This window comes from Podarcis cretensis, assembly GCF_951804945.1.
Source record: "Podarcis cretensis genome assembly, chromosome: 7".
Classification (NCBI taxonomy): domain Eukaryota; kingdom Metazoa; phylum Chordata; class Lepidosauria; order Squamata; family Lacertidae; genus Podarcis; species Podarcis cretensis.
In genome coordinates, this window is record NC_137176.1 from 70,332,734 (window position 1) to 70,360,337 (window position 27,604).

A 27,604-nucleotide genomic window follows, 5' to 3' on the forward strand; every position below is an offset into this window, starting at 1 on the left:
CAAATACAGTGGTACCTTGGGTTAAGAACTTAATTTGTTCCAGAGGCCTGTTCTTAACCTGAAACTGTTCTTAACCTCAGGCACAACTTTAGCTATTGGGGCCTCCTGCTGCTGCCATGCCGTCGCCGCACGATTTCTGTTCTCATCCTGAAGCAAAGTTCTTAACCCGAGGTACTATTTCTGGGTTAGCGGAGTCTGTAACCTGAAGCGTCTGTAACCCGAGGTACCAATGTAACTGTATCATGCTTCAAAATGTAGCTTGAAAGTTTGGTCCTCTAGGTTTTTTCCTGGGCATGATGAAGTACAGAAACAGATCACCAGCAAGGACCAAGGTTGATGAAATATTTTTCCTCCAAGGGAGAACACTCCATTGAAGGAATAGGCATGGGCCTATGAAACGTTCATAGGAATGCAAAATCTATAGAATTTGCAGTCCAGATTTGTAGAAATGCCTCTGTGAAGGCAAACCATTAAACTGGATTGACTAGTAATCACAGAGGCTGGATTATGAGCAAAATGAGGGGTGAGCTGGCTTGATGTTGAAGTCACAAAGTCTACATGTAGCCAGAGTCTTAAAATGTAATATAGGAGGAGACTGCAAACTCGCAGCTGCAATTCTGTACTTACTTACCTTGCGTGTAAACCTCGTGTTTTTCACATAACACCATTAACCATTAGAGCAAATTGACACAAATGCCATGATGGCCAGTAGGTGAATACAGTGGTACCTTGGGTTAAGTACTTAATTCGTTCCGGAGGTCCGTACTTAACCTGAAATTGTTCTTAACCTGAAGCACCACATTAGCTAATGAGGCCTCCTGCTGCTGCCGCACCGCCGGATTACGATTTCTGTTCTCATCCTGAAGCAAAGTTCTTAACCTGAAGCACTATTTCTGGGTTAGCAGAGTCTGTAACCTGAAGCGTATGTAACCTGAAGCATATGTAAACAAGCATATGTAACCTGAGGTACCACTGTACAGGGAAGTTGCCTCATACTGAGTCAGACTACTAGTCCATCAAGGTCAGTATTGTCTACTCTGACTGGCAGTTGCTCTCCAGAATTTCAGATGGGATTGCTCCCAATACTAGCATGGGGACTCAACCTGAAACGAATTGTGTGCAAAAGATTCACTTTATCACTGGGCCATTGCCTTTCTGGTACCTTTCACTAGCTAGTAGTAAGACTAGCATGAACTGCTTGCTATGAAAACAAAAACCAGAACCTTTCTGTTCAGCATTGGTATACCCCGGACTACAAGGTGCTGAGGAATGCTTATTTTGCTTAAACTATCTTTCAGGAAAAACTACCCCCTGCTTCTGAACTTCGTTGATGAATCTGGCTAGCACTTTGCCATGAGAAAGAATGCTAATGTAGAGGAACTGTTGGTCTAATGCAGGGGTAGGCAACCTAAGGCCCAGGGGCCGGATGCAGCCCAATCGCCTTCTCAGTCTGGCCCACGGATGGTCCAGGAATCAGCATGTTTTTACATGAGTAGAATGTGTCCTTTTATTTAAAATGCATCTCTGGGTTATTTGTGGGGCCTGCCTGGTGTTTTTACATGAGTAGAATATGTGCTTTTATTTAAAATGCATCTCTGGGTTATTTGTGGGGCATAGGAATTTGTTCATTCTCCCCCCCCCCAAAAAAAAAAAAAAACATAGTCCAGCCCACCAAATGGTCTGAGGGACAGTGGACCGGCCCACAACTGAAAAAGGTTGCTGACTCCTGGTCTAATGGTACCAAACATGGAAATCCTGGCACTGTTAAGGGCTTGTGCTGGTTTTATAATCACTGAAGTTAGAGTGGGCTCTGCTTATTGTCTCAACTCTTAACATTTGTTAACAACAAACTGCTAATTTCAGACACACACAAACCTATAAGCTATATGTTTTATTCACCCGCTGTTTCAGCTTTGTCATTCAGCTCCACAAATTTGTGTTGTAGCAAGCACAAGCAGAAAAATAAGTAACTCAGAAGAATTCATATATTTCTTCTATTAATAAATGTATCCTTTTTTAAAAAAAGAATTCAGATAGTTCATTACCAGAGATTTCATCCTTCTGGCTGCTTTTTACCCCTATAGATGAAAGCTCCTAAAAAGAATGATTTCTAGATTAACTCAACTTACTAAAGATATAAAAGGCAGAAATCTTGAAGAATATAAGGAACTTATTAATAATCCAACAAAGGCAATGGAACTTGCTTGACATTCCCATGAATTGTGAAACCAGATTTAGACCTGAACTGTGCCTTTGTAAAGAGAGAATTTAAATGTAAATTGCCAGGGTTTGCTGTGCACAAACTTGGATCTGTATTACCAATTTACCCACAATTGCATTAAAGTTGGTTTCAGCTGCTATGGTGATTCTTCATCTGAAAACTTTCCAAGATGAAATGTAATAATAGCCTAAGTTGCTGAGCTAAATTTTGTCAAATTATTGTTTTGGCTGAGTGATGCCCTTTAGAGCAGATTTTTCTGGTCACTTCTCTATAAAACAGGGGTGGAGAACTTCTGGCTTGCAAACAAATCCTGGCCCACCAGGAGGTCTGATTTGGCCCATGAAGCTACGTTTCCCATAGAGTATAAAAGGTACAAATTTCTTGATCCAGATTCCACACACGAGTTAAAACATTTCTACACAAGTTAAAACAACTTTGCATCAAAAACAATCAGCTGAAACTAATAGTATCTCCCCTTTGTTCAGTTTGGAACTTTGAACTTCATTGGAAAATACATTTTTGAAGCTTTGTAAAATGATAATGTAAAAATGATAGAGGTGAAGGAGGAGACTGGCACTCAAGGATAATTTATGCCATCTGCTTACTTCAGTCTGTCAGAGGTTGCCAGGAGAGGTTGCCATGAGAGTTTGCTGTGCTTAATGGCATGGCTGAATCGCCTACCCTGGGATGCCCAGTCCTTCTGACCTGAAATGTTCAAAAAAATTGGGTCAGCTTATAAAGACTATAATGAGATGGAGTCTGAAGTAGGTTCTGTCTAGATCATTTCTTTTCTGTAGTTCACATTGCTTGTTTCCAACTGCCCCATCGGGTCCAGGGTCTAGTAGTAAGTTGTCTGTTCTGCTCCTTTTAAATGCACTTTAAACAAATTCTGCTGCAAGGAAATGCCAAAACAATCCTGCTGGCAGAAGAGAGTAAGGACTTATTCTTCTTCCTTTTAAGCACAAAAGGAGACGTACGGAACTGTCACTAAAGGTAACGGTAAGTTTGGCAACAGGGCTGTAATTAAGAGAGCAAAGAACAATACAAGTTCTGTGGTGGTGGGGATTCTGTAGGAAGGAGCCTTGAGGGTGGTGACAGCTTTGACTCCTCTACATCAGCTCTTGCTGTGAACAACATGGATTAGTGCTCTTGGGCTCTGTCTGCGCCCGCTTAAAAATGCTGGAAGGAATTGTTAAATACTGGCCGAATGCCAGCACTCGGCCAACCTTCGTAAGCTGCACCAAATCATGAGACAATTGCGTGTTGGCTATGTGCTGATGTGCAGCTAAGCCAAGATGTCTAGATTCCAGCCTGATGTGATTAAGAATGCCGTCATGCCACTGGGGCCCAGTTAATTTATTTTGTGATGCAGTAGCTAACAAGAAGATGCCTTCCCATGGCCAGGCTCCTACATCACTGATAAAATGTGAAAGCACTAATCATGTGGATTGTCTGGGTCATGTGGTTACTCCTATGCCAGCTTCAGAAACCCCCAGTTTGGGTCATAACCCTGATCCTAGCACATGATTCACATTTACAGAATTTTACACCTATTTGCTACTAGCCTGTTTCACACTTGGACATTCTTGGACCTCAAATGAGTGAGAAAATCAGCTGTGCCGGGGAATACAAAACATGTTTATCATCTGTTCAAACATTTTAGAAATGTGCAGTATTATGCAATTGTCTATTATCAACATATTTGAGAGGCATTTTATGCTAGCCCTACTCAGAGTAGATCAACTGGTGGTTTTAATAACTCCAGCATTGCTGTTTCCCCCCAGAGTTCCTAAGCCTGGCGTGCTCTATGGATCTGTTGGGCAAGACAAGGGTGGGGAATTCCTGACTGCTGGTCAAAGCTGGCCTGCCAGGCCTCACCAATCTGGACTGCCAGCTATGAGCACCCACAGGATCTCCCCCCCCCCGGGGTGGGGGCTAAGTATATATTGCAAATAGATAAATATACAGACATCCATACATTAATAATAAGCACCAGAGAGCAGTGTATCTGGTGAATGGGCAGTGCCAAGGCCTGGCTAAACATTGAGAAACTTGTATTCCAGATCTACCCTTACATAGTTTCTTAGTGGGTAGACCTGCTGCCCATCTATGAGTAGATCTGGCATCCAGACATCTTTCCAGTCACAACTGAAACCCTCAGTTGTTTTCCGTGGGGTGGCAATCACTTCACCACCAGCACAGAAGACTTAAAAACAAACCAGGAAGTTGCTTCTCTAGAGTCTGGACAACGGGTGTTCCACTCTAGCCTTCTCTTTGTCTAATTAGCTGCTTTCCTAAATGTCAGCCATTGCTCAGACTTCACTCATTGACTAAAAATGCAGACAAGCAGGTATAGCCTAGTTTTCCCCCAAAACAAATTTGGTGAATAGTACCTACACAATGTGTGTCTCATAACTTGCATTCTACAAGGGCTAGGGTTGGGGTTTTTCCTCCAAATAAAAGCTGAGAATTGGGGAGGGGGTGTGGCTCATCTAGAGTGTGTGTGTGTGTGTGTGTGTGTGTGTGTGTGTGTTTGCGTGCACAACTGTTCCTCCTTCCCACTTGACATGTATGCTGCCAGCCTCTTCATAAGCACCATCTCCTCTGCTGCTCTGCTTCTGCTTTTCAGCTGAGAACAGTACTATGGAAGGAATGGAGTTTGGTGGTGAGGACCATCTCTTCCATCATCACCAGCCAAGGATGGTGGCCCATGTAGTTCAGCTTGTTCTCACAGTGGCCAGCCAGATGCCTGGGAAAACCCACAAGAAGAATCTGAGCACAAGAGCCCTTTCCCCTCCTGTGGTTTCCAGCAAGTGAATTTTTGTTAGCATTACTGGAAAGGCAGCCAGAAAGTAGAGCATAGCCATCATAGCTAGTAGCCACTGAAAGCTCTCTCCTCCATGGATTTGTTTAATCCTCCTTTGAAGCTTTCTAGGTTGGTGGCAATCACTGCTTCCTGTGGGCTTCTTGTTGCATTTTGTCTCTGTGCACTAGAAAAACGTTCTCATTTCTCAGCATGCTGCAGAGAGAGAGAGAGAGAGAGAGAGAGAATGAATATATGTGAAAGGAGAGAGCATGTGGTTCTCTGGTGCATCTCTGGTTATGCCACTGCAGTATGCACTGGGGTCAGGACAGCACCAATGGAGGAGGCCTCTGTAGCATACTGTTTGTTTGAGTTAGTATAAGCCAGAAGAAGATGAGAGGGAGAGTTTCCAAGGGCACATTGTTATTGCATAAGCATATCTCATATTGGCACCTGCCATCTGGATTGGAGACTTCCTGGAAGCCCCACACAAGCTGCTCTTGAGCTTCTTGAAAGAGAGATCGAGAAATGCTCTGTATTAAAAACAACCCCCGTGATCAATAAATGATAAGGCCAGCAGGAGCAGGACCTTGGCTCAGATGCCTCTGCTCCAAATGGCTCCATTGCTGAGTGCTTCGTTGTATCGAATAACATATTCCAAGAAATAAGGCAACTAGAATAAAAAGTACTCCCTAATAACAATGCAGTATTATAATGTGCAGGCACACCCCGCCCCCGCTCACACTGCCACATAAAGATGTGTGGTATGAACTGCGCATGTGCGGCATTCCGTATGGAGTGCGCCGCCCCAGGTACGGAGACGGTTCCTCTTCCACTGCTCACATCATCATTGACCAATGGCCCTGTTGGCTTAGTTGAGTTGATGGGAGGTGTAATCCAGCAGCAGGTGGAGAGTTACAGGCTCCCCACCCTGACTCCCAACATATATAAAGAAATTCTACTCATCTCATGTCATATTGGATGGCAACTTGATAGAGGACCATTGTGGGAACACCCTCTTTGAGCAAGTGCATCAGGCATCAGAGAAGTGAGATTGCAGGTAGATGTGCATACATACCAGGGTAGCTTTATAAGGTATATGTCTATCAAGACATACAAGGTGTATTTATATCCTATTAGTGCTCCAAGAAACTCAAAGTGTTTTGCATACTGTTTATTTATTTAATTTATTTCTACCCAACTGTTCAGGCAGCTCACAAAAAATGTTAGAAGACAACGGACGAACATACTAGAGAAAACTTCATCAAATATATATATGTGCTTAGCAGGATCAGCCATTCTTTCAGGTCCACTTAAAGCCTGAAAGACAGGGAGCTAAGCAGAATTTTCAGTGGATGGAATTCCACAAGTGTGGGGGCCACCACTGAAAAAGGCCTTATTCCTGGTAACTGCTAAGCTGATCGCTTTATCAGAGGTGCACAACAGATAGCAGGGCACTCTTAAGACCAATCTGAGGACCTGGGCAGATTCATATGGGTGTAGGGAAATGTTCAAATAACGTGGTTCCCAAACATTCAGGGTTTTAAAGGTTAGTTACTAGTACTTTAAACTAAGCCCAGAAATGAATGGGTGACCAATGAAGGTGATGCAAAATTGGGGTGATATAATCAAACAGGCTTGCATTTTGAACCAGCTCAAGTTTGCAGACTGTCTTTTAAGGCAGCCCCACATAGAGATTATGACAGTAATGTAGGCTGGGTATTTAAGAGAGTGTGTATAAGAAAGAAACCCATTTTCCTCAGACAGTAGCCCTTGGAGTGCTCTTAGTTGGGCAGCCCTCTTCAAAATCTTTACTGAACTCCCCACCCCCCACGCACAGCAAAGGGGCTGGTAAATTAGATGCTAACACCCACTATCAGTTCTTGCAAAGCACATGCAGGTGGAAGCAGAATGTATCCCCATATTTAGAGCAGAAACACGGGCCTGTCTTCTCCTTCAATACTGGTGAGGATGAGACACCTTTTACATGTGTCTCAAGACCATTTACAAACACACTATCAAAACAGATAAAATAGTTTTTTAAACAGTGCAGATGCAACAACTAAAGATAGGTCTTAAAACAGTACAAAAATAACACCCAAGGCCATTTCATCCAGCTTGGGAAGTGTGTCCAAACAAAAAGGCCTTCAGTAATTCTCAGAAAGGACAAATAGCGAGTGTCTGTCGTATCTCAACAGGGACGCTGTTTCGCAAAATGGGGCCAGCTACTCTGAAAGCCCTGCTCCAAGTTACTGTAGAACAGTGGAGAGAAAGGGAGAAGATGACTTCTGGAGAGCGTTGACCTGGAAAAGTAATGCAAGAAGAGTATCACCCGGGTATAATAACCGCTGGTGGTTGCATCAGAGCCTCTCTCTTTAAACAAATGCTCCCCATGCCAGCAGCTTCCAAGCAGAGTGCTTGAAATAATAGCCACATGGGGCACGTCACTAGATTTTCCGAGTTCTTCGTGCATAGCGAGAAGAAATATGCATTTGCTCAAAGCTTCCCCTCTATTAATTGCTGTGTGAACTTCCTCGATAAAAATCACCCACGTCTCAACAGTAAAATGTTCCAAAAATAAATACAACAAACCATGTTCACATTACAGGTCTAATTTAAATGTAAAAGCAAGCCAACGGCAAATGCAAGCCAACGTCCAATAACAACAGCAAACAAAAAAAGCACTCAGCAACCACAGAAAACAGCAGAAATGCATTTCTAAAGCAGACGCAGATGGCAGAATGGACACTCTTTCAACCACCTGGGAGCATTTACCTCTCTTGAAGGAGTTAACATACTCGAAAACCATGTTGGTTATATATGACACAGGTCCGAATAATCTGCTTATCACAGATGTTTTCATGGATTTCCCCCCTCTCTCTTTCTAATGTCGAGGGAGCTGAAGCACTGAAATTCTGATAATCCTCACTGTACCTGCTGCTGCTGATCCTTCGTGGGGAGGTTATCACGCCACAGATTAGAGTCTTTTTGAAATGCTATTTCAGTGGGCTGCTGCATTCTCCTACAATTATTTCAAAGTTCACTAGATTCTCTCTCAATGAATAAATGATACTGTTGCTCTTGTATAGATGCTTGCAGCGGCAAAAAGGGGGGGGGGCACCTGGGAAGGTCAGCAATTCTGTAACACACAGTGTGTGTTGTAGTATCTGGCGGGCAGCACAATCCAACCCCCCCTTCCTTCAGCCTGGGATGCTGTGTGTGTTGAAATACAGTGGTACCTCTGGTTAAGTACTTAATTCGTTCTGGAGATCCGTTCTTAACCTGAAATTGTTCTTAACCTGAAGCACCACTTTAGCTAATGGGGCCTCCTGCTGCTGCTGCTGCCATGCCGCTGGAGCACAATTTCTGTTCTCATCCTGAAGCAAAGTTCTTAACCCGAGGTACTATTTCTGGGTTAGCGGAGTCTGTAACCTGAAGCGTATGTAACCCGAGGTACCACTGTAGGTGGTGGTATCCATCTGCCAAGACCTTCCAGCCTCCTGACTCTCCCTGAATACAGGAATAGGTGTTAGCAGAAAGAAGTCCTGCAATGGGGTGATTTGAGGGAGGAGAGGGTGGGTCTGAGGTGGCCTACGATTTGCAGGATCCCAGTTTCACAGCTGCCATACAATAGCATCAGGCACAATCTAACTGATTGGGTACAGATCAGGCCTGATCCTCCTGCACCTTCTATTGCAGCCACTGTGAGCAAAAGGGCTACAGATGTGGCAGTGGTCCAAAAGCCCCACCGCCCCCTGTTGGTGGCAGGTAGGAGTTAGGGTTGCACCCTGAGTCATGCTCAGAATCAACCCATTGAAATCCGTGATTTTCAAAGCAACCTACTGGGCACGCGTGACCAGTCTGATGCAGTTTTTGAGGGCTTGCAAAAGCACGCTAGAAACTCAGTCCTTTCTGTGGCAGGTCCACAGTAGTTAAATTCCTTTCAACCATACAGTTTCAGAGATGTAACTGCATCGTGGTAATTTTCCAGGTGTCCATTTTATTCCACTGATGGCAACTCATGGGTGTTTTCTTCTTCTTCTTAGGAAGGGGACATCAAATGTCAAGCTGGAAGTTATATACCTTGTTCACAATCACCCTTTTAAGAGAGTGGCAAAAAGCAGCAACACATTCAGGTGGGATCAGGTGTGCTTAACATGGGGAGCACATTAAAATATTGCTGTGAGCCTAGGGATGTGGACAAGGGATTGATAAGGGGCCACATTTGGCTGATTGTATCCTTTGGTTAGGTAAACTACAGGTTACATCACCACTGGATCCAAACAGTTAGTCAACTGCCTCTTGATACATGATCTTTTGGGGAATGTTTTGAATACTCAAAATGAGCAGACATTTCCACTTTCCAGGAAAGGTTGAGGCAGTCCAGGTGTCTGTGTACAAAGGACAGGCTGTGTGTGTGGTATGAGTCAGAAACAAAGAGACAGGGAGCTGAGCAGGGATCTGTAAGGGTCTGGCTGGAATCTTATATGGGTGCAATGTCCAGTTGTTTGTCTACAGAGGTGTGTACGCTTTGCCTCTACCTATAGTCAACCTGTCTATTTGAAAGTAAATAAGTACTGCAGACCTGGAATTTCTCATTGCTCACCAAAGAAGGGGTACGTAAGTATTCTTCAGGCCTGTGCCACCAACCCTCTGCTGCCAAGCCTTCAGCCCACTCAGTGCGCCTCCCATTGGCCTCAGGGCCCCAACATCTGCGCCACCATGTCATCCTCTTTAGCCAGCAATGAAAGAGGTTATCCCATGTCACAGAACGCATATAGCAGTACTATGTCAAAAAGCTGAAGAAGCTAAAGAGGCATTTTCAAAATGTGGCCTAACATAGTTCGGTTTGCCATATAAGAATTGAAATGTCTTTCGTCAGCTGCGTACGATGCAAGAGATGAATCTGCAGCAGCTACACTTGCGACCATCTTTATGGCCTAGCTCTCATGGAGGGCGTAAAGCTGTGTCTGGTCTCTGCCACTTTAGACTGCTGGTCGGAAGTTACAAGACCAAGTGAGCTTCTGCCACAATCCCAGCATCAAAGTAGCAGCCAGGATTCAACCAGCATGATGGAGGTGAAGGAATTGGATGAGCTGGTGGGATCTTAAGTCAGACCTGGGGGATCAGATGCAAAAAAAAAAAAAAAGGGAAAAAAAGGCAGGGCTCCTGCACCTCTAATAGATGCATTAAAAATTGTGTTAAAATTGCAGGAGCCCTGCCCTCTTTTACATCTGGTTATCCTATCTGCAATAGTCACGCATCAGTGCAAAGAGCCACCAGGTGGGAAGCAGCAAAGAGGTGAGAGAATCTAGAGCAGGGGTCAGTAAACTTTTTCAGCAGGGGGCCAGTCCCCTTGTGGGGGGCCGGACTATATTTTGAAAAAAAAATAATGAATGAATTCCTATGCCCCCACAAATAACCCAGAGATGCATTTTAAATAAAAGGACACATTCTACTCATGTAAAAACACACTGATTCCTGGACCGTCTGCGTGCCAGATTTAGAAGGCGATTGGGCCGGATCTGGCCCCCGGGCCTTAGTTTGCCTACCCATGGTCTGACTATGCTTTCAAGGAACTCCATTTCTCAGCAAGGGTGTCAAACCCTGGCATAGCAGCCTGGGGCAAGAGAGATGAAAGGCCTCAATTGGAACAACTCACTTCTCACTCCCCGTTATCTGTGCGTGATCCTGCAAGTGTTATGTCTGATCATCCTTATTTTCCAGGCCCTGGACATGCCTGCCTGCTTGCTACCCTTGCTGAACTGTCTGGATAGCTGATCCCAGTTATCTCCAGCTCCCAGTCGAGTGACCAACCCTCCTTCCACCCTGGTTGTGTCTGAGTTCTGGCTTCCTCAAGACAGACAAACAAGCCCCCTGCATAGAAAACTAGCTGTCAGGGATATTTATTCTCCCCCCCCCCCCCCCGCCCCTGACATCCAAGCCCTCTTCATGTGAAAATCATGCATGCAGCTAATATGTGGAGCAGGGAGGGGATCAGGGTGATGCCCCGAGTTTCATCCACCCTCGGCCTCCACATGTTCAGCTACAGATGTGCATAGAGCCTTACAGACATACAGTTAGCCTCCTATCTCAAGTTATTAAAGAGCAAACCATGTGTGTTTAAAAATATATATTAAAAAGTGAAACAAGTGAAAACAACTTTGGGGAAATGATTTTGGGCAGGAAAATGACTGAAAGGGGGAAAGGGTTAAGTGCACTTTCTCTTTCAGAATCTCAAACTCCCAAATCTGCTTTTCATTCTTTTAAATATCAGGGCTTTGTTGCTCATATTTCTATATAATGTAGTTTGCCAATCAAGCATTCATTTCCTCAGGCTTCCACCCAATATTCACATTGCCTTCTTTCGCCACCTCTTCCCAGTCCGACAGTCAGTTCCCATATTATCCCTATTTGGGCATTCTCCTTCTCACAATTAACAAACATGTAAGCAGAGGGGGCGAGAGCGGAGGCAGCACCCGCCGGCCCTGATGTGTTGCTGAAACATCATGTCCCTGCTACTCACACTGGAAGGACACACCTGCTGTACGGCACACAGGCTCTCCGTGATTTACAACCTTGTGATTTACGATGCTGTTAGTCATATGAGGGAGGACACCCACATAGGGCTTTACTTTACCGTTTTCTGCTGACTCTTTAGAGGAAACAGACCAGGAATAATGACTTTGGCTGTGCACTGAAACAGCTCAGATGTGAAAGTGAGCATATGGAAACCACATGGTTGACTTAATCACATGCCACTCACTGCACAATCCACCCAGAGATTTGGGATAACAGGTCACCATCGGTCTACCTAAGAAGAGGATCATATGGCTTGTGATTACATATTCACCACCACATTTCAGAGACGAAAAAAGGTTAGCCATGTATGCCTGTAACATCCCTGTGTCCAAACCACCACTTAACTCCGCACACCCAGCTACTATGAATTGCTGAATGTTCTTCCCTGTATTTATTGACTCTGAAATAACCCATCTTTTGCTGGATTCTGAAGCATAACAGTTTCCTTTTATTTAAAAAACCCAACCACCTAGGAATTTTCAATTGCCTATTTAATCACGAAGCAGATCCGGTTGTATTGATTGCAGAATGGCAGCAACACCGAACACATTTACTACCTCAATTGATAGTTATGGGGAGATCGAAGCAAAACGACCACAAGCTTGATGTGCCAGTGTGCATACTAACAAAAGTGTTAACAGGTACCCCAAAAACATCCCTGGAAAGGCAAAACAGAGACAAAAGAGACACCAGAATCAAGACAGCAGGGAAACAGAGGCCACTTCTGGAAAATCGGACCAGCTGCGTCATATGTAACTGTGCTATTAGCATTATAGTGAAAACCTCACGACCATTTCTCGAGACTGCTTCTTCTAACAGGAAGAGGCCATAGCTCAATGGCACATCACATGCTTTGCACACAGAAGACCCCAAATTCAATCCCAGGCATCTCCAGTCAGTGCTGGGGAGACTCCTGCCTCAAACACTGAAGAGCTGCTGCCAATCAGTGTGGGCAATTCTAAACCAGATGGACCTATGGCAGCTTCCAAGTCAGATGTCGCTCAGAGGGAAATGATGTGAAGTAAGCCTAAGCCAAATGCTGTTTTGCACGTACAAGACGTTAGCACATGACGAGGTCTACAGAAAGAGAAATTAATGATTGCATTCCCACCCCCACCCCACCCCCACCCCCGGAACAGGAAGAGCTTATTTGATGTGCTTTGTAGCAAAAAATAGCAGAGGGGAGGAAAAGCTCTTTGCTTCAGATTTAAAACAGAGGCTTTAAAGACGACGCAAGTGCTTTACTCTCAGCAGCCAGGAGCAAGCAGTTCATGTAAATACTTTTAACAGCATTAATGCAAAATCTGCGAAGGACGAAACAAGCATACAGGCAGAAAGATAATCCACAGTTTTCGGGGCTATAACTGGCAGTATGGGTGGAGGGAGCAACAGCATACACAAACCAAGAGAAGAATGTAAGTAGGATTCAAGCATTCCTGGGACAATTTACCCTTTATTACTTAAATCTAACTTTGTTACTCTCCTGAATTTTAATCATGTTGCAGACTTTGGTGTTGAAAACACAAAACTGAAGCACATACTGTATGTGGCAATAGGAAGATCATTCCAGACAGAAAAATCCTTGCCCTGGAGCTGAATTTTATATGAATGTATCTCTCTCCCGTTACAAATTTATCGTGCAATCAGAGAAAATGAAATGCAGAAAGCAGAGAGAGTGATAATTAAGTTATTAACAGTAGCCATTCACAAAACAGTTGTTGGTGATAACACAGGCACCTTGGCATTTAATTAACACATGTAGTGCAATGGAAAAAAATCCTTCTCTAGTGTCAAGCCATAAAAGTACAACTGAGCCTTTTGATGAATTGTGATTCAGTGGTTTCCCAGGGCAGTCTCTCTTTGACGTTCCATTGTTCATTAGAATATAAGAGGATCTCTGCTGGATCAGACCAAAGACCCCTGTAGCACGGCATTTCTTTTCTCTCAGTGGCCACCCCAATGCCTATGGGAAGCAAGGAGACGAGCCCAACAGCACTCAACCTGGTTGCGATTCCAAGCGACTGGTATTCAGAAGCACATTACTTCCACTACTGGGGGTAATATAACCATCACGGTCAATGGCCATTGACAGCCTTATCCAAGATGAATCCATCTAATCCTCCTTTAAAGCCATCCACGTTGTGGGGGCCAAATCTACAGCTGTGTAAAGAAGCACTCTTCCTTTTGTCTGTCCAGAATCTCCCAACTTTCAGCTTAATTGGCTGAAGCCTGGTTTCAGTATTACGAGAAAGGGAGAAGAACCTCTCTCTAGTGACTTTCTTCATACCATGGATAATCTTATAACCTCTTCCATGTCCCTTCTTACTTGTGTTTCCTCCCCCCCCCCCTTGAACTAACAGAGATGCTCTATCTTCAGGATCATTTTGGTTGCAGTTTAAGAATGGTAGATTGAAAGGAAATCACAGGCTGCATTCACACAGCAGTTTATTCCATCTCCATGACTTTCCCCAATTGTTAATTTCCACACGGTATTTGAGCCACATGATGTAAACACCACTTCCAGGCGGATGCCAACCGCTTCCCACCCCCCAAAAAACCCCAACCCAATAGTGCAACTTTAGCTCTCATTTCCGTGTTATTTGCAAATGGACTTTTTCTGGAAGCAAATAATGAGCACTAAACTTGTGCTACATTTCTGGAAGGGCTTTTTACCAGTGTTAGAAACTGAGATATGAAAGCTAGGAGCTAAATGACACCACAACGGAATATCTAGGCACACTTTTAATAACAAGAATACAAAGCTGATAATGAATGAACTGCAGCTAAAATATTATGTTCATTTTTCACATGGTCTAGTCCAAGCATAGGCAAACTCCAGCCCTCCAGAAGTTTGGGACTACAATTCCCATCATCCTGAGCTAACAGGACCAGTGGTCAGGGATGGTGGGAATTGTAGTCCCAAACATCTGGAGGGCCAGAGTTTGCCTATGCCTGATCTAGTCCTTCCCCTGCCCACCCCCTACCACTCTTTAGGGTCTCTTCTCCAGATTTCAGAGAGTAGCTGGAAGTGGGGAGGCATAAAAAAGGTCCTCCTTTCCTTCCACTCCGCAGTTTTAATCTGAAATCTTAGACTAGTACTGTGCCCAGAGCTCAGAAACTGCTCTCTCTAATGAAATTCCTTGTCACAAAATGTGCCTAGAATAAGGGGAGTTTCGAACACTGGTTTTTACATTGTGTGAAATATAATGGAAAAACTAAAAGTTAGGGAAATTGAATTAACTATCATGTGAATGCAGCCACAGAGTGATCTAGGAGGCTAAAATGTTTCCCCTCCAGTTTTCAGAACTTCCAATTTCTGATGCTATATTTTTATTTGTTTGTCTTCAATGCTCCTAAGAGAAGTTTACAAAATATTAAAAATTACACCGCAACATATTAAAATGGCCTGGAATCCACAAACCACCACATGGGTAACACCTCTTCCCATTCCAGACCGCCTGTGCCTCAAGATCTTCCACAGAGCCCCTTCTCGAAGTACTTTCTCTAACAAAGGTACATTATGTAGTCACAAAAGAAAAGGGGCTGTGGGTCAGTTACAGAGTACATGCCTTGTAGGTTTTATTTCTTATTATCTTTGAATACAGCTGGGAAGGACTCCAGCCCCAAACCTGTTATCTGTCACTGTAAAAGAATATAGGACTAGATCATGGGTAGGCAAACTAAAGCCTGGGGGCCAGATCCGGCCCAATCGCCTTCTCAATCTGGCCCGCGGACGGTCCAGGAATCAGTGTGTTTTTACATGAGTAGAATGTGTCCTTTCATTTAAAACACATCTCTGGGTTATTTGTGAAGCATAGGAATTCGTTCATATTTCCCCCAAAAAATATAGTCTGGCCCCCCACAAGGTCTGAGGAACAGTGGACCGGCCCCCTGTGGAAAAGTTTGCTGACCCCTGGGCTAGATAGACCAATGGCCTAATGAAGGGTACTCCCGGACAGGGGCTTAATGTCGCAAATGGGTAATTTGGATTCCTAATAAGATTAACTTTTGATGCTGACGTCATGTGAACATTGCAAAAAGGAAGAGAAAAGAAACACCTTCATGCATGAATACAACCCATAATAAGTACACCTCTGAAAGTACTCTCAGCAGAGACCTTGAGAGTTCCCTTCTCCCCGCCTGGGATCAGGAATAGCTCACATCTCCGACCATTAGGTATGCTGTCACTAGCCCTTCCCAGAGGGCTCTCAAGACAACAAAATATGTATATTAGTCAGGGAGATGAGGAGCATCCAGCCTGCTGCTCTTCCTCTTCTGGGACACAAGGCAGCATGCTTTCCTCCAATTCTCCCTAGACACAAATGTGCAGTGTGAGTTCAAGGGATCTAAGCACAGCGGGAGAACACAATCTCCCATGAGCGGTCACAAATGCACAGCAAACCCCAGCAGCCCGTTTTAAGAGTGTTTATTAAGAGCACGGTTTTAAGAGAGCAAAGGGGGAAAGGCAGAACAGTGCATGAAAGCGAATAAACGTTTCAAGTTTACCTGCCCTCTGCAGCTGCTTTTACACACACACACACACACACACACACACAACACAGCATCCTGGATGATCAGAGGGATGAGGGATGGGTGAAGAAATGCTGGCAGCGTTCCATTTTTCAGCGCTCTTGACCCAGATAATTGACAGGTGGCTCTGAGCAGCCAATCACAGTATAAAAGCACACACAAAGCAGTATACAGTGGTACCTCGGGTTAAGTACTTAATTCATTCTGGAGGTCTGTTCTTAACCTGAAACTGTTCTTAACCTGAAGCACCACTTTAGCTAATGGGGCCTCCTGCTGCCGCTGCGCCACCGGAGCATGAATTCTGTTCTCATCCTGAAGCAAAGTTCTTAACCTGAAGCACTATTTCTGGGTTAGCGGAGTCTGTAACCTGAAGCATATGTAACCTGAAGCGTATGTAACCCGAGGTACCACTGTAAATGCATCAACAGAATTAAAAGCAAACACTAAAAGTTGAATTACAACACCAAGGCAATGTACATATTATTAAAAAGTCTGAGAAAATACCTGACACCATGCAAGCCTCTCGCGGGGAAAGCATTTCATAGACAGATGTCACCAGCGGGGAGACTCTTTTGCCTGTAGCCTTCAATGCTTAAGGGGTGGGTTGTTTATTTCTTATTACTGTTTTAAGCCTGGGAGGTTGTATTGGATGAAGACCAGGGTCCTTCTAACTCATTTATTCTGATTCCAAACATAGGATGCTGCCTTATATTAAGGCAGGCCACTGATCCACCGGGCTCAGTATTATCTACTATGCCAACAGGGAATCTGTTCCAGGCCTACCTGGAGATTGAACTTTGGGCCTTCCGCTTGCTTCCCAAAGATCCAAGCTGATAAAATTGGGGCTTGGAAGGAAAAGGTTAATGGGCAAAAACAGCCCCCTTCATTGGGTTTGCATGGCGGCCATTTTGGGCACAGTGATCTCACTTCATCTCATGTGGCTCATATGATAAAACCACACAAAGCGGTGTCCTTTTTTTCACCATGATATGTTGAAAGGTATGTGATCTGACATCCGACTTGCAATCTTTATTTTTTTTTTAAAGCCCTGCCACTGTGCTTTATGCAAACCAATGTATGTATTTATTATTTAACAAAATTTATAGATTGCTCCAAGCAGTTTACGATAATGATGGAGGAAATGCTTTTGAGGCATGAAGATAAAACAAGAAAGACCTCGCCTGCATCCTGTGTCTTGGTAGCAGAGGCTGTGGAATTAAGGTCTTACCACTTGCTAATCACTGCACTTTGCAAAATGGCTGCTCTTAATGGAACAGGGCTGAGGCTGTAACAAAAAGATGACAACCCTTAAACTACAGACATTCCTTCTGGAATAACTGAATTTATTTTTTGCTTTCGTTAAAAAATAAAAAAGACAAGCCAAACTGGATTGCATACTCTTGAGTTTATTTCTTGCTAAGAAAGAATACACTTCAAAACCTTTTTTAGCGGGGGCTTTAAAAAAGATATCTATATGTCTATACATCTATACAGCATATGTTTGTTCTGTATTTGACAGTGTACATCACAAACATTCTTCCTGAGAATATTGAGGCACGAGAAGCCAGCTGATCTTGTAGAAACAAGCAAAGAAAAAGAGCAGTCATTTTTGACTCCTGGCCAACCTGCTTTGTATATACTAAATCAACAAACTGGACAAGTACTTTCGTGGTTTTTCCCTTTTAGGTACCTTAACTGGCCGCATCTAATCTAGATGCGCATTTCCAATGACTATTAAATTCTTTGCTAAGGCTTTCTAAAAGCTGGAGCAGACACAAGGCTATCTCGCAAGCAATAAATGCTGCCAGGCCTTAGCAACAGCAGTTTATATAGGTGTTTTGGATACCATCCAAAGATTACATCAAAACCACTCCGCTTATTGAGCGATTGAGAAGGTGCTAATCACTATATTTATATATATATCAAGCAGCCTGTGGTTTTTCCAATGGTTGTAAAGTTAAAAAGAATAGAAAAAACCATGTATTCTTTGAATCTGAACTTCAGGACATTCGTTATCAGTTAGTATGTTTGGTGCAGTGCATTGTCCACTGACTGGCACTGGCTCTCCAGGGTGTTTTGAAAGGAGTCTTACCCAGAATTATGTGGAGATGCCAGGGATTGAACCAGCGATCTTTTGCATGCAGAGCATGCGCTATACAGTGGTACCTCTGGTTAAGAACTTAATTTGTTCTGGAGGCCCGTTCTTAACCTGAAACTGTTCTTAACCACTTTAGCTAATGGGGCCTCCCGCTGCGCCACCGCCGCGCAATTTCTGTTCTCATCCTGAAGCAAAGTTCTTAACCCAAGGTACTACTTCCGGGTTAGCGGAGTCTGTAACCTGAAGCATTTGTAACCCGAGGTACCACTGTACCTATGGTCCTTCCCCAAAGGTCAAGCCTGACACTGTTCTTTGATACAAAGAGACACACGTTATCTTAGCCGATGTGTGAAATGAGGGAGAAAAATGAGTTTGAAGGAAATGGGATGGTTTCAAAGCGGGAGAAAGAAAGTCTCCAACTCCTGCTGTGCCATGGTTGAAACAAGCCTGAATTGAAATTGATGTTTCATCTGAACCCAGGGCCCATGGTTTGTTTCCTCCAGACAAATCACAACCAGCAACCAAGGTTTGTTCTCGCTTTGTTTTGGAGAGGCAAATCAAAACCTGGATTCATATGACACAATATGCCAAACACTGGCTTGTTTCATCAACAGTGCAGCTGCAGAGCGAGGAGAAGCAGAAAAAGATCACTGCATAATCTTTTGTCAGGGTGCACTGTGCTGCTTGTTCACATTAAAACCATCATTTGTTTGAAATTGGTTTATTGTGGCATGCACATTGGACCAGTGTATGCATTCTGAAGCTCTTTGTGCACTGTAAATGTGAAATACAAATGCTAAGTGCTTCTAGATATTTTTAATTTTTTTTTCTAGCACACTGCCAGCTGTGTACTTTTTTATATTTTGTTTGGCTTTGGGCTACAGCGGGCAACCTTTCTTCCTGGTGTACACAGCTCCTTTGCTGAGAATGAATGAAATGGCTTGCAGCGCTTTCCCTTCTCTGTCTCTTCCTTCTGAAAAAGGCACATCAACGCCCCTGCCTTTCATCTGTCAGCACAATGCAGACCCCAGTCCAGAGTATTTAACAGGGACCCATCAGAATATTTCCTTGCAGGTTATTAGGGAACTATGTATTGACAGAGATGACAATGGGAACATTTTACTCTCTGCCAATCCACCAGGCACAGGCAAGGTGGCAGACCCTCATCATAAAGTGACAATTAGCTCCCTTTGAAAGAGTTCTCTTGCAGATGAAGTAAGGAGAGATGAGTCAGCCTGAGAATGCAGATGTGTTTCACTGGAGATGAAAATAAGCCTGCTGTTCTGAGAGGGCCATCTTTCATCTGTTAGCGACTGATGGATATTTCAAAGATTGACGAGCTGCTCTGGGGTGATTTTAATAAGAGAATATGCATATCTACAGTGGAGACTTTAAGTGGTTTAATACAAGGGCTGCACTGCATTCCCTTATGGCTAACTTTCCTGGGGCTGCATGCCAGCAGTGTGCAGGAGGAGCCAATGCAAATGGGTGGTGCTGTGGGTTAAACCACAGAGCCTAGGGCTTGCCGATCAGAAGGTCGGCGGTTCGAATCCCTGCGACAGGGTGAGCTCCTGTTGCTCGGTCCCAGCTCCTGCCAACCTGGCAGTTCAAAAGCACGTCAAAGTGCAAGTACATAAATAGGTACTGCTCCAGTGGGAAGGTAAACAGCGTTTCTGTGTGCTGCTCTGGTTCGCCAGAAGCGGCTTAGTCCTGCTGGCCACATGACCCGGAAGCTGTACGCCGGCTCCCTCGGCCAATAAAGCGAGATGAGCACCGCAACCCCAGAGTCATCTGTGACTGGACCTAATGGTCAGGGGTCCCTTTACCTTTATGCCCTGCACACAACATCCACATGCACCCATTCAGATAGATGGAAGATAAGCCTTTTAAAGCCACCCAAGTTTATGACCATCACTACTTCCTGTGGGAGGGAATTCCAGAGTTGTTTATTATTATTATTATTATTATTATTATTATTATTATTATTATTACTAATATACCACCCTTTATCAAAAGATATCAAGACAGTGTACAACTTTTAAAACAATTCAGATCAAAGCTAGTTTTTTGAGGGTGGGCGTGCAGGACTGCATAAGAAATAACATTATAGCTATGGATTGCAGCTAATGTTATTTATACACCACTTCTCAAACCAGTGATGGGAGTGCAATGCATTCAGAGTAAATGGGTGTATATATACACAGCCTATGTCCAGTCTTTATTGAGCATGCATTCTGATTTGTTTACAGGGTGGTTCTATGACAATGAGTCATAGAATCACAGAATTGTAGACTTGGAAGGGACCACAAAGGGTTATCTAGCCCAACTCCGTGAAATGCAGAAAGCTTTTGCCCGACGTGGGGCTCAAACTCGCAACCCTGAGGCTAAGAGTCTTGTGTTCTACCGATTGAGCTACCCACACCTGCCTGTGGGAAGCTTGCAAGCAGAAACTTCTAAAAGACTCCAACTGCAAAGTAATTTGAAAGCTGAAATATAATTAATTACAGAACTAAAATTGAATTTCATCCTGAAATGCTTGCAGGGTGTTTACACATCTCCCCATTAACCAGTCATTCATCCCACACTTTCCCCTATCACTTTCCAAACTGCAAAAAAAGTCTTTTAAAAAAAGTGGGTTCATTTTTGTGCTAAGGCAACAGAGCACTTTAATCCACTTTAAACATTAAATCCTAAAGTTGTGGAATGTGCCTGAATCCCTCTTGCAAAATACTGACAGTCTGGAGGCACCCTCATAACTTTTAGTGGGGGGGGGGGAAGTACTTCCCGTTGTCAGCTCAGAACCTATTGCCAAGCAGCTCTCCACTGGATCTGAACATGAGAGAGAGCTATCATTGACTTGAGCATTCATTTTAGAAAGAATAAGAGTGCCTCTCTGCCGAACTAGCCTGTTAATATTTCCACAGTATGATAATTAAGAAAATATGTGACAGGTTGTTCTGCTTTATAATAGGAGACTAGAATGTGACCTTCTGTTCCAAAGTTCCCCATTTTATCACTTCCTTCTCCAAAATATCTGGTTTCACTCTGGTTAACTAAGAACTCTTTCTGCCCAGTTGAATACCAAAGACAGTCTCCAGTCTGCAGGACTGGTTTAACAAGGGCTGCTTTTCACAATTGGCTGTAAGCCAAGGAGATTCTCTTGCAAGTAGCTCACATGATTAAAAATCAAACCAAGGAAAGGGTGCGTTGTACATGTGTCTACTCAAAATAAAGTTTGATGAGAAACCCAGACAAGCTCATTACAGGATAGATCTTCGGTGAGATTTGGAAGAGTACTGTAAACATCAGAGAGAGATTGTGTGCATTATCTGATTAACTACATTAACAGAGATTGCATGAATTAACTTTTTACAGCTTAACATATCCCCAGCTCTCAGCATCTGAAAATATTTGCCACAGTTGTATCTCACCCTTTCTCCAAGGACAAAAGAGCCCTGTTTTAGCCTCACAACAACCCTGTGAGATTGGTTAGGTTGAGAGCCGGCCTCACCACAGCTAAGCAGGGTTTGTTTATTTTTTAAATGCTTTTAAACCTTTTCTCTCAGGAGCTCATGGCAATGTTCATGCAATGTTCTCCCCTGCCCCCATCATTACAACAACTCTGTGAACCTGGATTGCCCATTTATCTCTGGATGTTGCTAGACTACAACTTCCATCATTCTAGTTACAGGTAGAGCTGTGTTGGTCTGCTGTAGTCAAAACAAACTAAAAAAATTCCTTCCAGTAGCACCTTAGCGACCAACTAAATTTGTTATTGGTATGAGCTTTCTTGTGCATCTGAAGAAGTGTGCATGCACACGAAAGCTCATACCAATAACAAACTTAGTTGGTCTCTAGGGTGCTACTGGAGGGAATTTTTTTAGTTTGTTTCAACTTCCATCATGTTGACATGTCCACAGAATGGAAGACGGTTTGCTCTTTGGGGAGCTGGCTTCAGGCACCAGGTCCATTGGCAGACCAACTCTACATTGCAAAGATGTCTGCAAACAAGACATGAAGGCTGGCAACATTAGCCATGCTATGTGGGAAGCCCTTGGAGCCGGCTGCAGTGCCTGGAGACAGACAGTCGGGTCATGCTTCCATAGCAGTGACCAGAGGAGGAACGACCGCTGGGAGGAGCACAGAGAGAAGAAAGGCCACGGTGCATCTGCAGTGGCACAACAACCAGATGCCTTCATCTGCCCCAGCTGCAACAAAACATGTCTCTCCCGTATCAGTCCCTACAGCACAGCAGTTGCTGTAACTCTCCAGCCAAAGGTGCACTCCTCCTTTTTGTCTCCTAAGACAGACGGATGCCAACAGTGACAACAACCATCATCAACCACCATTGGCCATGCTGGCTGGGCTGATGGCATCTGAAATGTAACACGTGATTCCTAATGCTGCTCTACATTCTAACTCAGGGGTGGCTAATCACAGGCCCGAGAGCCAAATGTGGGTGTTTTCTGTCTGGTCCTCAGGACTCTCCCTCTCACTGGCCCTGCTTCACACAGTCCTTGGGTGTTTATGCCTGGCTGGAATATGTCCTTGAGTTCTGATACTGTTTCTTGCTTGTCTTAGAGGGAGGTGTGGGCATGTATAGTGAAGCCCTGACTAGGGAAGTTCTTAATGTTTGATTGTGTTTTTACTATTTTGCTGGGAACCGCCCAGAGTGGCTGGGGCAACACAGTCAGATGGGCAGCATATAAATTATAAAGTTGTTGTTGTTGTTGTTGTTTGCTTCTGTTGTTCTGCAGGTTTTGGCTGCTGTCCCTGCTCACCATTGGCACATGACCCTTCAGTGGTTGCCCAGAAGGCATTGCAAAAGGCGAGCCACACCTGTTCTAGTAGCTTCACTAGAACAGGCTCTCTCTGTTGCTAAAAATGATGGGTAAACTCCACACATATCCAATCCTACCCTCCAGGGTAAAACAAAGCCTAAGTGTGCATAACACAGGCAGCAATAAAGGTCACTGGGCGACCTTGGGCCACTCATGCACTCTCGGCTTAACTTACCTCACAGGGTTGTGGTGAGAATACAACGGGGAGGAGAACTCTGTACACCACCTTGCGTTCCTTTGACGACAAAAGGCAGAATATAAACATAATTAATTTTTAAAAATATTTTCTCTTACTGCTACCATTGCTTATCTTTCCTCTCTCAAATTTCTGATTGCTTGCTCCTAGGGGCAAGTGCCCTGCTTTGCAGGGGGAAACCTCCATATGTACTATATGAAGTCAACTATTCAGCCTCCACTTGGCATTTGAGGTTGTACAGCCTGGCTGGGCTCAAGCTGAGATTCCTGCATTGGAGGAGGTTGGACTAAATGACCCCCAGGACCCCTTCCAACTCTGCAATTCTATGATTCTGTAAGGACAGCATTTCCCAAAATACAGAGCTGCTATAGGCTGCTTCCCATGTCATTTGTTTTACTATTTAAAGACGATATTGAGCGTTTCTCCTTCAAGAATCTAGGAAGTCGCTGCTGTGACAGCTGTGGAGGATTTGTTCTCATTGGGAAATTGATTGGTGGAGGAAGGGACAAAAGATTTAATTATGCAGGGACAATTTCTAGCTATCTTTCTAAGTACCCAGACGCAAACAAGGCCACCCAGAATTTCCTATGTCCGGATCCTCTTTCTCTTTGATCCCCATTGAGTAGACTATCAGGCATGCATGTCCTCAATCGATAGCCCATCAAAAGTGCCCCGGTTTTGTAAAACACCCCTGATTTCTCAAACTAATCGCAAGTCATTGAGGAAAGGGCTTGCTAAAGGAAGACAGCACAGCAGGAAGCAAAGCGCAAGCAATGAGCCATTCCTCATGGCATTGCCAGGACTGGGGATAATAGAAATGGAGTTGCTCTAGCAAGATGTAGCTATATTCAGCACGTCCATGTTAGGCACTGGTGGGTGAAAAAATGGACAAGTTGATGTTTACTTCCTTTAAATAAACAACTTAATTTTTATCAATTTTCCCTCTTGTGTTAGGGACAGGACTAAACTCTGGACTGTAAACACTTGGAGGCCCATGGGGGATCGGTCCCGTAGCTCAGTCCACCCTCTGTGAATTTTCTGTTTTCATTTAGAAAACAAAAAGAAAACTTCTGTCTCTTGGCTTTTTTGTTGTGCCTAAACTTGCTCACAGTATTTTGCCCAGTGAGTACAAATGAGGCAGTGTGATTACTCACAAAGCGCTAGCCCTTATTCTTAACTTTTAGGACATTTGACATTATTTTAATTAATGTTTAATACCATATAAACCTTCCTTTATTTGGGTTCTGGCTGTTCAGCATCAGTTCCCAACCTCATCAGGCTTGTCAGGCAACAGAGGGACTCTGCTAAGTTGAATCTGAGAGCTGCCATTTAAATTTCCCACGATGCCTTGGGAAAAGCAGTATCGTGGGCAGGTCTCACAACTCACCAAGGGCCATCATGCCCTGGAGAAGCATTGTGAGGAATCCTTTCATGTTACAGAGGATTCTAGGAATTGGGAAGTACAGTGGTACCTCGGGTTAAGAACTTAAATCGTTCTGGAGGTCTGTTCTTAACCTGAAACCGTTCTTAACCTGAGGTACCACTTTAGCTAATGGGGCCTCCCACTGCCGCCGTGCCACCGCCGCGCAATTTCTGTTCTTATCCTGAGGTGAATTTCTTAACCCGAGGTACAGTGGTACCTTGGGTTACATACGCTTCAGGTTACATACGCTTCAGGTTACAGACTCCACTAACCCAGAAATAGTGCTTCAGGTTAAGAACTTTGCTTCAGGATGAGAACAGAATTCATGCTCCAGTGGCGCAGCGGCAGCAGGAGGCCCCATTAGCTAAAGTGGTGCTTCAGGTTAAGAGCAGTTTCAGGTTAAGAACGGACCTCCAGAACGAATTAAGTACTTAACCCGAGGTACCACTGTATTTCTGGGTTAGCGGAGTCTGTAACCTGAAGCGTCTGTAACCCGAGGTACCACTGCACTGTAACTCAGTGCATAATGGAACTTGAACAGACAGGCTGGGCCTTATTGTTGCTTTATGTGCCTTGCACCCAAAACTTCCTTGCACAGGAGATGAGTCAGGCCTGGTGGGCAGCTTTGACCTGTGTTCCTGGCCTTATCACTGCAAGCAGGGAGTCAAAGCAGTGTGTGCTGTACTGTTATCTCCTTCATTATAACAATGTGGAGATATGGGGTGTCAGTCGTGGTCAACAGGAGGCTTATCTATGGCTTGACGACTCAGTGTTATGTTGACCTTCTATCTGTTGTAGCTTGACTACAGAGACATGGGCTATCAACAAGCACACTCCTCGTCAACATTTCTGCACAATTCAACCTTTTTACCCCACAAGCAGGCAGACAACCCACACCAGCCAGCACAGCAAAACAGTTTGCCCAGGAAATCCTCATGTATCTTGAAATTCGGTTTTGATAGAAGGTGTGAGTCCACTGAGCCAGCTGACGTGAGGGGTTTTCTGGAGATGGGTATTATATTTGGTAGCCCAAAGCTTAGTTTAGAATTTGCACCCCACCCCTCAGTTCCTTCTTTGCAATGGTCAAGAGCATTGTGAAACAACAAACACGCCAAGCCTAGCTGTTTGGATTGGAGAGAATTCTTGTGGACCTTGAAGGAAACTGTTTCTCAGTCAAGGAAGCTCATTTTGCAGCCCAGGGACGCATATGTATCAACTCCAGTTCTTTATTCAGATTGCCCATTCAATCCAGTTTTGAACTTTTATGGGAATAAGGAACTGGAAACAAGTACTCAGTTTCAGCCTGGGAGATATTCTCATCTGCTTTTTTGGATTGCAGCCTCAGCCCATGATAAAGTAGGGACAGTAGAATGATTTGTCAGGATCTTAAAAAAAGGTAAAAGGTAAAGGACCCCTAGATGGTTAAGTCCAGTCAAAGGTGACTATGGGGTTGTGGCGCTCATCTCGCTTTCAGGCCGAGGAAGCCGGTGTTTGTCCACAGACAGCTTTCTGGGTCATGTGGCCATGACTAAACTGCTTCTGGCACAATGAAACACTGTGACGGAAGCCAGAACACACAGAAACACCGTTTACCTTCCCGCCGCAGCGGTACCTATTTATCTACTTGCACTGGTGTGCTTTCGAACTGCTAGGTTGGCAGGAGCTGGGGCAGAGCAACGGGAGCTTACCCCATCACAGGGATTTGAACCACTGACCTTCCGATCGGCAAGCCCAAGTGGCTGAGAAAGCTCCCCTTCACCTTTTCTTTATCAAAATAGTGAGTGTGTGTGTATCAGTTGAAGCAACATTTCTGCAATAAACACCACTTGCCTACTGGAGCTTTCTTTAACACCTATACAAATAGGACTGGGGCAGAATTGAGTAAAAGCTGAATCACTTAACCAGCTGCATTTCACATTCATGTTTACATCCTTCTAGCCTCCTATTGTTTTAAGCTTTTGATTCCCTTGATTGAAAGAATGCCCCTTGTGCCCCTGTGCCATCCCAACCAGAACCCTATGGGTGCATGTCCTCAGGATGCTCTAATGCCAGGGTTAAAGTGTTCCTGTAGTCACCACCCTGCTGGGGCTGGGTGGCCACACAGTTAATTGCAAATATCCTTTCCAGGCTGTGGAACGGGTTCAGCGCCTTGCAGTGACTCAACTCGTGGTGGAATGTAAGGCTGAGGATAGTTCCCCAAATATGTACTGTGCGTCTCATGAATAGCTTGGCCACACACAAGCTCATAAAACTTAGTAATAACAGATCACAGGGCTCTGTAAACTGCAAAATGTGAGTTTCATTGGATAAATACAGTGGGAAGTTTGATTCAGGTCCAAAATGAGTTGGCAGTCTTTCCCATCTTCTGCCCACAGTGGACATTCAAGAATATTACCTGCTGAACAAGTGAAGGCATGTAGCCTTAGCAATGCTGTGGGTGCATGCTACGATTCTACACAAGTACAAAAGTCATGTGGAACTTGGCAAGAAGTGCAAATCCCGAAGTTCTGAGAAATCTCAGTGGTTTTTGATTTTTTTAAAAAAGAATGTTTCCAGCCTTCATCACTGGAAGGTGGGATTGAAATGGGTTTAGCAACATCTGATGAAATAGTCAAAACTAGAAGTGACTTCAGCAGGAATTCTTGACATTCAGGCCCAAGGCTGCAGTCTTCTTGCCCTTTTCCTTAGTTATCAGAAGTGAGAAATCTCACAAGGCGGAGAATAAGCAAAATAGAGAACATGCCTCATTCACACCATTTATATACGGTACATTCAGAACTCACTTATTATTTATTCAGTCACAAATTGGGTTTCCTTGGTCTGTAGTTTTAATTTCTTCAGGGTACACACAAATGAGGGTTGTTGTTGTTGTTTTACTACCAGCTCCATGTTTCAGATGATGTATAAGCT

At 44.1% G+C, this 27,604-nt stretch overlaps 1 long non-coding RNA gene across 1 annotated transcript; it reads right to left on the reverse strand.

Annotated features, from left to right (window-relative positions):
• Positions 1-238: 238 nt before the first annotated feature.
• LOC307220790 lies at positions 239-25,195 on the reverse strand. The gene is made up of 6 exons (XR_013841100.1): positions 24,542-25,195; positions 23,251-23,310; positions 20,061-20,155; positions 17,318-17,421; positions 971-5,240; positions 239-365 (listed from the first exon to the last, which is right to left on the reverse strand). It is a non-coding gene; the product is annotated as an uncharacterized lncRNA (long non-coding RNA).
• Between the last annotated feature and the right edge of the window lie 2,409 nt (positions 25,196-27,604).